The sequence below is a fragment of the Thermobia domestica genome, chromosome 13 (assembly GCF_964235325.1).
Source record: "Thermobia domestica chromosome 13, izTheDome1.hap1.1, whole genome shotgun sequence".
Taxonomy (NCBI): Eukaryota; Metazoa; Arthropoda; class Insecta; order Zygentoma; family Lepismatidae; genus Thermobia; species Thermobia domestica.
Genome location: NC_137466.1, coordinates 167,347,902 through 167,356,196, shown reverse-complemented (window position 1 = coordinate 167,356,196; position 8,295 = coordinate 167,347,902).

The window sequence follows — 8,295 nt, the reverse complement described above, 5'->3', positions numbered from 1 at the left end:
GCAACTGTTTCCACTAAAGAAGATTGTTGAACCATTATTTGATCACGTCAGTTCCATTCCTCTTGACAAACTTTCCAAAGATCGTAGTGTGCGCAACTGTCAATGGCCTAAGGTTCGTTTCAATAACGGGAACCTATAAAAATCCACGGATGATGCACCAAGTGATTTCAAAGGAATGTTTGTAATTAATTAATTAATTATATATATAAAGCATTCCAGTTACACATGCCATATACAGGGTGACCCAATAAAACCTCCACATTTTGAAGGCTAATAAAGTATTGCAGATACAAAATATTTATTCAAAAATATAAAAAAAGGTATTGAAAGCAATTTATAATTACTTTGTTCTGATTTGAAATGACAACTGACAATACACTTTGAAGGTTAGAGTTCGTAATTACTTGGTTTTGTAAAAAAACGTCTGCTTATGCTTACCCATTGTTATCAATACAAATTTGAAGACAATTTCTGATAGCTATCAGTACCAGACGTCACGTTTTGTGGAATAGCTGCTACCTCGGCTTTAACTGCTCTCTTGAGATCGCCGAGAGTGTAGGCAGACATGTGTAAACCTTAAGTTTAAGGTAACCCGAAAGAAAAAAAATCATTTGGGGTGAGGTCTAGTGAACGGCGCGGCCAAGCAACATCACTGCGTAACGAGATAAGTTTTCCAGGAAGGTATCTTGGCACTGTGACATCTCAGTGATGTGCGCTGCAGTGCCAATTTGTTGGAACCGAACATCAAAGTCATTCAGTCTGAAGTTGAATCCTTAAGTTCCCAAGCACGGCAACGTAACAATGGGACGTTACTGTAACTATTGCATCCTTCTCTTAAAAATAATGACTAATAATGGTCTTTCGTGAGTTATGATCAAACCAATTCCCAAGAAACTTTGTTTACACAACCACTTAAATGGAAATGTTCATCACTACACTAAAGAACAGCATCTTTTTGGAACACTGCAGGTTGTTCTCACATGGCTGCTGGCGTCTTAAAAAATCTGCTGGTTTAAGTTCTTGGATACCCATAATTTTATAAGGGTGGAAGTGCAAATCTTCTTATAAAATTCTTATTACACTCTCCCTAGGAAGCCCAACAGCTGTAGCATGTTTCCTTGCAGAGCACGGTAGTAGCGATTCTCCTAATAATTAGCGGCCTTGAGACAAACCCTGGGCCTTATTCAACGGACGACTTATTCAAGAAATTAGAAGAAATGGATAAGAAAATTACAGGACTGTATGACATGGTAGGAGATTTCAAGAAGCAGATGGATAATGTAGTGGAGGAAGTAACTAACTTACGGAAGGACAATGAAATGCTAAGGCAGGAGATCGCAATAAATAGGGAAACTATCGACAAACTGGAAAATCACTCGAGACGAAACAACATTATATTCCGTAACATACGACGAGAACCCAATGAAACGTGGGAAGAATCTGAAAACTTAGTGAGAGCATTTTGCAAGGAACAATTGGGAATCGAACTTAGTTCGCATGATATTGAAAGGGCACATCGTCTAGGGAAGGGTCAAAATTCTCCAATCATTGCTAAACTTTCTTCGTATAAGACCAAAATAATAATTCTAAAAAATGCATTTCGTGCAAAAGGTTCTCCTGTTGTTATAACGGAAGACTTTTCAAGAGCTGTTCGAGAGACTCGAAGAGAACTTAACATGTTTTTAAAGGAGGAGAAATCTCGTGGAAAGAACGCTAGGCTTCGGTTTGATAAACTCTATATAGACAACAAACCTTACACACTAACTGAATTAAAGGCTGCGAAGAGTGAAGTGCGTGTGAATAACAGTGAAGTGCGTCTGAATAATAGTGAAGTGTGTCTGAATAATAGTGAAGTGTCTGTGAATACCGCAGTAAGTGTATGGAGTCCAAAAGAGGATCAGAATCCGGAGATGGCAACAGTGGCAAAGGAATGTCATTCCGAAGCACAGGTGAGTGAACCAGTTACCCCCCACAATCAACCCTCTAGTTCTCATCCTTCAAGAAAAACAAGAGCATCAACTGTGTCTCGGGGAAGGGGAAAGGGGCGACCTTGACAGAAGGATGACTCAGTTTGCTGCATTGTTAATCCCCCCAGCAAATCTGATAACAAAAGCAGTGCTCAAAATAAACAATTTACTGTATATTATCAAAACGCGAATGGACTACGAAGCAAACAATTTGAATTCTATACAAATGTATTAGCAAATAATTACGATTTAATTATAATAACTGAGAGTGGGCTTTGTGATGGTATACACAACGCGGAATTCTTTGATTCAAGATATACCGTATTTCGCCAAGATAGGAATCTTGAACTGACTGGGAGGGCTAAAGGAGGGGGGGTAGTTGTAGCTGGGCTGCACGTGCACTCTGTTTATAATATTGCTTCATATGATAGGGGATTTGAATGTGTAATAGCAAAGATAACAATCAGGTCATCAAATGTATACGTATGTGCTGTTTATATACCACCGGATTCAAACATGGGTTTACGAAAATTTTTTCAATTCATTGAGGGCAACATTTCTGTGGGAAGTGCTGTTTTGTGTATTGGAGATTTTAATATTCCAGAAATAACAGGAGTGGCATTTTCTTTTGAGCATTCAACTGGTACTTGTAAAAGTTTGTATAATTTCATGAGCTTGTTTGGTCTAAGTCCATATAACAATGTTGGAAACGAAAATAATCGTACATTAGATTTAGTAATATCTAGCATAGAAGGAGTGGAAGTTGAAAGAGCGGAAATGTCATTGGTGTCTGAAGATCGCCATCATCCAGCACTGGTAATCTTATTGTCATATAAACGACCACCAAAAATGATATCCCAAAATAACTTCCAGGGTTACAACTTTAGAAGGGCTAACTTCTTAAAAATGTATAACGATTTATCACATGTGAATTGGGACTGTCTTAAGCTTTCAAATGATGTTGATGTTGTAGTAGATAAATTTTACGAAATACTCCATAACGTTTTTGGTGCAAGTGTTCCTCCTAAGAAACTCACTAACCAAAATTATCCGTGCTGGTTTACGGCTAGTATCATTAAAAAACTTAAAGCAAAATCATACCATCACGAAAAGTGGAAAGGGGAATATTTCATTTCACAGAGAGGAGTTTCGCAAAATGCGCAGGGAAATAAAACTAGAAATATCGCAAGCTCTTAGAACGTTCATATTAGAAACGGAAAATAAAATAGGCACGGATCCTTGTTATTTCTGGAACTACATTAAAAGTAAAACTAAACATATTTCAACTGGGTTTCTTGCCTTTAATGGTCAGGAATTAAAAAACAACAACGATATTGCTAATTATTTTCGGTCAGTATACTCAGATGTCGGTGCTAAATATAGTACACAATATTACACTCCTGACAAACCTGTATATGATACATTAGATCTGTTAGTACTCAATGAAATAAAAATGGAAGAAGTAGAAGAAGCGATAAGAAAATTGAAGCCAAAAACGTCGTGTGGTTCAGATGGCATACCACCTTATATACTAAAAGGTTGTATGGACATTCTTAAATATCCCATACATATTATAGCGAATATCTCAGTAAAGACAAGAATTTTTCCAGAAAAGTGGAAAGAAACCATAATCTGTCCGATACCGAAGGCCAACGGAACTAGAGATGTAGATAAATTTAGACCCATATCAGTATTGTCACCATTTTCAAAGGTATTTGAACAGATTATTTATCAACGTATTCTGAATCATGTGAAACCCGTGCTATCGACCTATCAACACGGCTTTGTACGAGATAGATCAACATCCACGAACCTGGCCATCATTACTAACTACATCTCAACGGAGATTGATAAAGGTAATCAGGTGGATGTAATCTATACTGACTTTTCTAAAGCCTTCGACCTAGTGGATCATGACATTTTACTAGCCGAACTAAACTCTTTCCACTTTTCTCAAGAGTACAAACAGTTAATATCTTCCTACTTAAGTAACCGTAGGCAATCAGTTGTTTATAAAGGGTGCATCTCTGAAAAGTTCAATCCTTTGTCAGGAGTTCCCCAGGGCTCAAATCTCGGACCGCTTTTGTTTCTCTTGGCAGTGAATGATTTGCCGACTAGAATTAAACATGCTAACTGTCTTCTATTTGCAGACGACCTCAAAATATATATTAAGGTAAATTCAATTGATGATTGCGAGAAAGTACAAGACTTAACTAACATTATGGAATGGTGTAATAAAAATAAATTTAAAATGAATGTAAATAAATGTAACTTCCTACGTTTTACACGTAAGAGTAGTTATGTAGACTATACTTATTCGATTGATGGGACAAAATTAAGCTCTCCCAAGTATATCAAAGATCTTGGAATTTTCTTTGATCAAAATTTAACATTTAAGCATCATATGGAAACAGTAACGAGCGAGGCTTATAGAAACCTTGGTTTTATCATGAGGCTAGGTAAAGAGTTTCGTAATGATTTAACTTTAATGAAATTGTACTTCACTTACGTTCGGTCAAAATTAGAATATGCTACTGTTGTGTGGACACCAAATATGCAAAAATACTGTGATATGATTGAGGGAATACAGAAAAAATTCCTAAGACTTCTAACGTACAGGAAAACTGGGCTTTACCCGAAATATGAATCTTACAAAGAGTTACTGGAAAATTATCAACTACCCACTTTATACGAAAGAAGAAGATATAACGATCTAATATTTTTATATAAATTAATACATGATAAAATTGACTCTATTGAGCTGCGTTCGTTGCTTTGTTTCCAAGTCCCATCAACCAGAACGAGGATAGGAAACACATCTACGTTTTATCATAGATAGGCAAGAACAAATATCCTTCGGAAATCTCCTATATGGAGGATAAGCACTTTCCACAATGAGGTTGAAAAAGACTTCAATATCGATATATTTAGCATGTCGGAAAGTTTGTACAAAAGAACAATTAAACAGGCATGTTTTGGAAACGGCATATAAAGAGCACATGTGCTAAAGACAATATAAATGTGTATTTTTAAATTGTCTATTTTGTAATGTGTATTTCTTTTATTTATTTGTATATCTCACTGTTTTGTATTATTATGTATTTCGTTGTCAAAGACAACACAATAATTGGGCCTAGAGCCTGTTGTGTTGTGCTTGAACTAAAATAAAATAAAATAAAAATAAATAAAATTTTGGGGACTAAAAAATGGCACACACGAGTCTCAATATCCTCAGACATACGAGCACTTTTAGGTCGGCAATTTTATTTTCCACCGCCGAATCCATTGTTCGGAAATTCTCGATCCACTGCAAGATAGTCTTTCGATCAGGAATATTTTGGTTACGTGGAATAGCAAAATTTAAGCGAAAAGCTCTTTGCACTGTAATCATTCGATTTCGTACGCGCGATGAGATCCTGACTAAACCATGATGATTGCAAATGGCAGGAGTGGTGAACGGAAGCGACGATCCACACTTCTCTACTGACAGCTACAGCCGATCGAAAGTGGGATATTTTATTGGGTATTATTGATAATAATTGCATTCTCAATTGTTGTGTAATTTAAACACAAAACAGAAGAGAGTAATTACTAGAGACGATTTTTTGATGACACATGAAAACGCAAAATGTATCCGTTTTGTGCAAAAACGTTGTGTACCTAAAATATATACTTTTTCACCATTTGTTAGGCCATATAACGCTCGCGACTAAACGTGAAATTCTGTCGAAGTAGCGAAATTTGCAACAAGTCCCGATATTCCACGAAATTTACTGAAAAGTGACAATTTTTCAACGCAATGCGTGATGAAAATTCTCATTTTTGAGAAAACCATGAATTTTTGAAATTTTACATGCGAGCTCCAAACGGTATCTACGGGTGAAGTGGATAGTGTGGAAAGTGTTGCGCGGTATGTTAAATGAGCATTCAGAAATCGCTGGAAAGTGTCCCCAACTAATGTACACTTCTGTCCAAAATTATTGTCGCATGTCTATAAATATGTTGTTGTAGGAATATAATTTGATAACGAATTTGCCCCGTATTTCTTACATTTTTAGTATGTATATAATCAGCAAAGACATGTATGCAACACATTTAATGTCAAAAGAGCAGTAAATAAAAAAAAAAAAAAACTAAAATAAATCTTTCTTGTCCATTTAGCAACATTTTGTTTCACTCATACTAATTTTCGTATTTATAATTCTTTCCCCATGAAATTACCACAAATATTCATTTCCCGTTATACACATAGTATCAGTATTAAAAGTCCTACAAAAGCATTATCAAATTATGTCTTACAAAAAGACAGTTATTACAGATATGCGACAATCATTTTGGACATGAGTGTACATATCAGTTTCGAATGTTCATGTGGAGAGGGCTCTCTCTTCTTACAATGACATACTTACCAACAAAAGAACCAATTTAACACCAGAAAACATTGAAACAATACTTAAATGTTATTTGCATAAGTAAACTGTGAACACTAAAGTTATTTTTTTCTATTAATGTTCTCTCTGTGTGTGTTTTTTCTTTAAATGGTATTTTTATTCAGTGAGGATGCTTAGTGTTATTTTTTAAAAACTCAAATATTGTTTGATATAGTCATGCATAAGCTTATATCATGGTGGTTGATGAGTGGAAATTAAGGTGAAATAAAAGGTAACTAATTGTAATTGCCAAGGAAAAAAGTGTTCTTACATTGAATTTTTATTCACGATTTTATCCCTCTTTACGCATATTTTTTATAACGAAATTGCGAATTTTTATTTACCACAAAATCGTGTCTCTAGTAATTACTAACAGTTTTCAATACCATTTTATATTTTTGAATAAACAAGTTTTCCTCTGCAGTACTTTGCTTTAATAGCCTTTAAAATGTGGAAGGTTTATTGAGCCAACCTGTGCATCTCTGTTTACTTCGCCATATAACTGGACGCCTTGTCCTGGTGAATAACACGAAATGTTGCGCTGCCTGTACGGATGGAATATCATGGTGGTATATAAGGGGACCAAAACATTTGCCCACTATGCACATTAATTTTATACTTTTTATCTACTCTGCGCAGCGTAAGTTTACCGTTATAGCAATAACCACCAACAGCCATAAAGCCACGTGAAAACTTCGCACATTCACGTCCCGTCAGAGCAATCTTCGGAATCACGGGGATGATAGAAGATGGCCCTCTTTTCATCATTTTCTGACACACTCATGCCTTGTCCAGTCACTACAAACCTCCATCTTGTTCTTCGTCTCCACACTTGAGCTCGAGCATTATGCTTCTTTGCCAGATGAAAATCTTGCGCAGTTACGCGATTTAAGGTCGCTGGCTATTGTTCTATGAAACTGTTATTCCATCGCACCAAGAAGCTCACTCTTTGCACCTCATTGGGACTATACCCAAACCTCTCATATCTACGATCCCCAATTATATTGGAGGGTCCAGCAACAACAGAGATGCCAGTTTATTGCGATTTAACACGATGTGATACTTTTCTATGATATACCGAAGCTTTTCATCACACCTTTTTACTTATTTCGCTCGAACTATAATGTCGGTAAGGGTACAAATGTGGCCCTCCCAAAAGGCCGTATGACCACTCACACAACAGCTGCAAGTGAATACACAACACACTTCCAAATTATCCGCAATAATTTCTTGAGTCCTGTACTTAGCGATCGAATTCGTTACCACAAACCTGAAACTATCTTTTGTGATAAGAAGATGGACATCCACCGACAGTATTCAATGCACATACGTTTGCAAAATAAGATGAATCGGAACAACATAGTATAACATTGAGATAAATTTCATAGTGCAGTGGTTCTCAACCTAACTCCTATCACGATCCCCATTTTATCACATCCTCTTGCCAGTGGGATCTTTAATATACCTATCGCGGAGATCTCACGATATTCTTCTATTTCTATAATAGTAGAATCCATTTCTCGCATATAGTGGATACAGTAATATATTTCCTACAATGAAAGTGCTGGTTCAAGATGGATATTGAATCCCTTCATTGAAGAGGCCATCAAAGTAGTTAATCTGAGCCCACAACTCCTTGACCAACTTATAGAATTATCGTGCGACAAGTTCTTGCAACTGGTTTTCTGTAACTAAGACTTGGAGTAGCTCTGGCTGAAGAGGAGAGAAGAATGTCCTGGTCTGGTACCTGCTGCTTTAAAAGTAATAATTCCATTTGCTACATCGTACATGTGCGAAAGTGGTTTTTCTTCCATGGTAAGCATTAAAACAAAGACAAGAAATCGTTTATCAGTTGAAAATGACTTGATAATGTTCGTCACAAAAATTGAACCGGATAT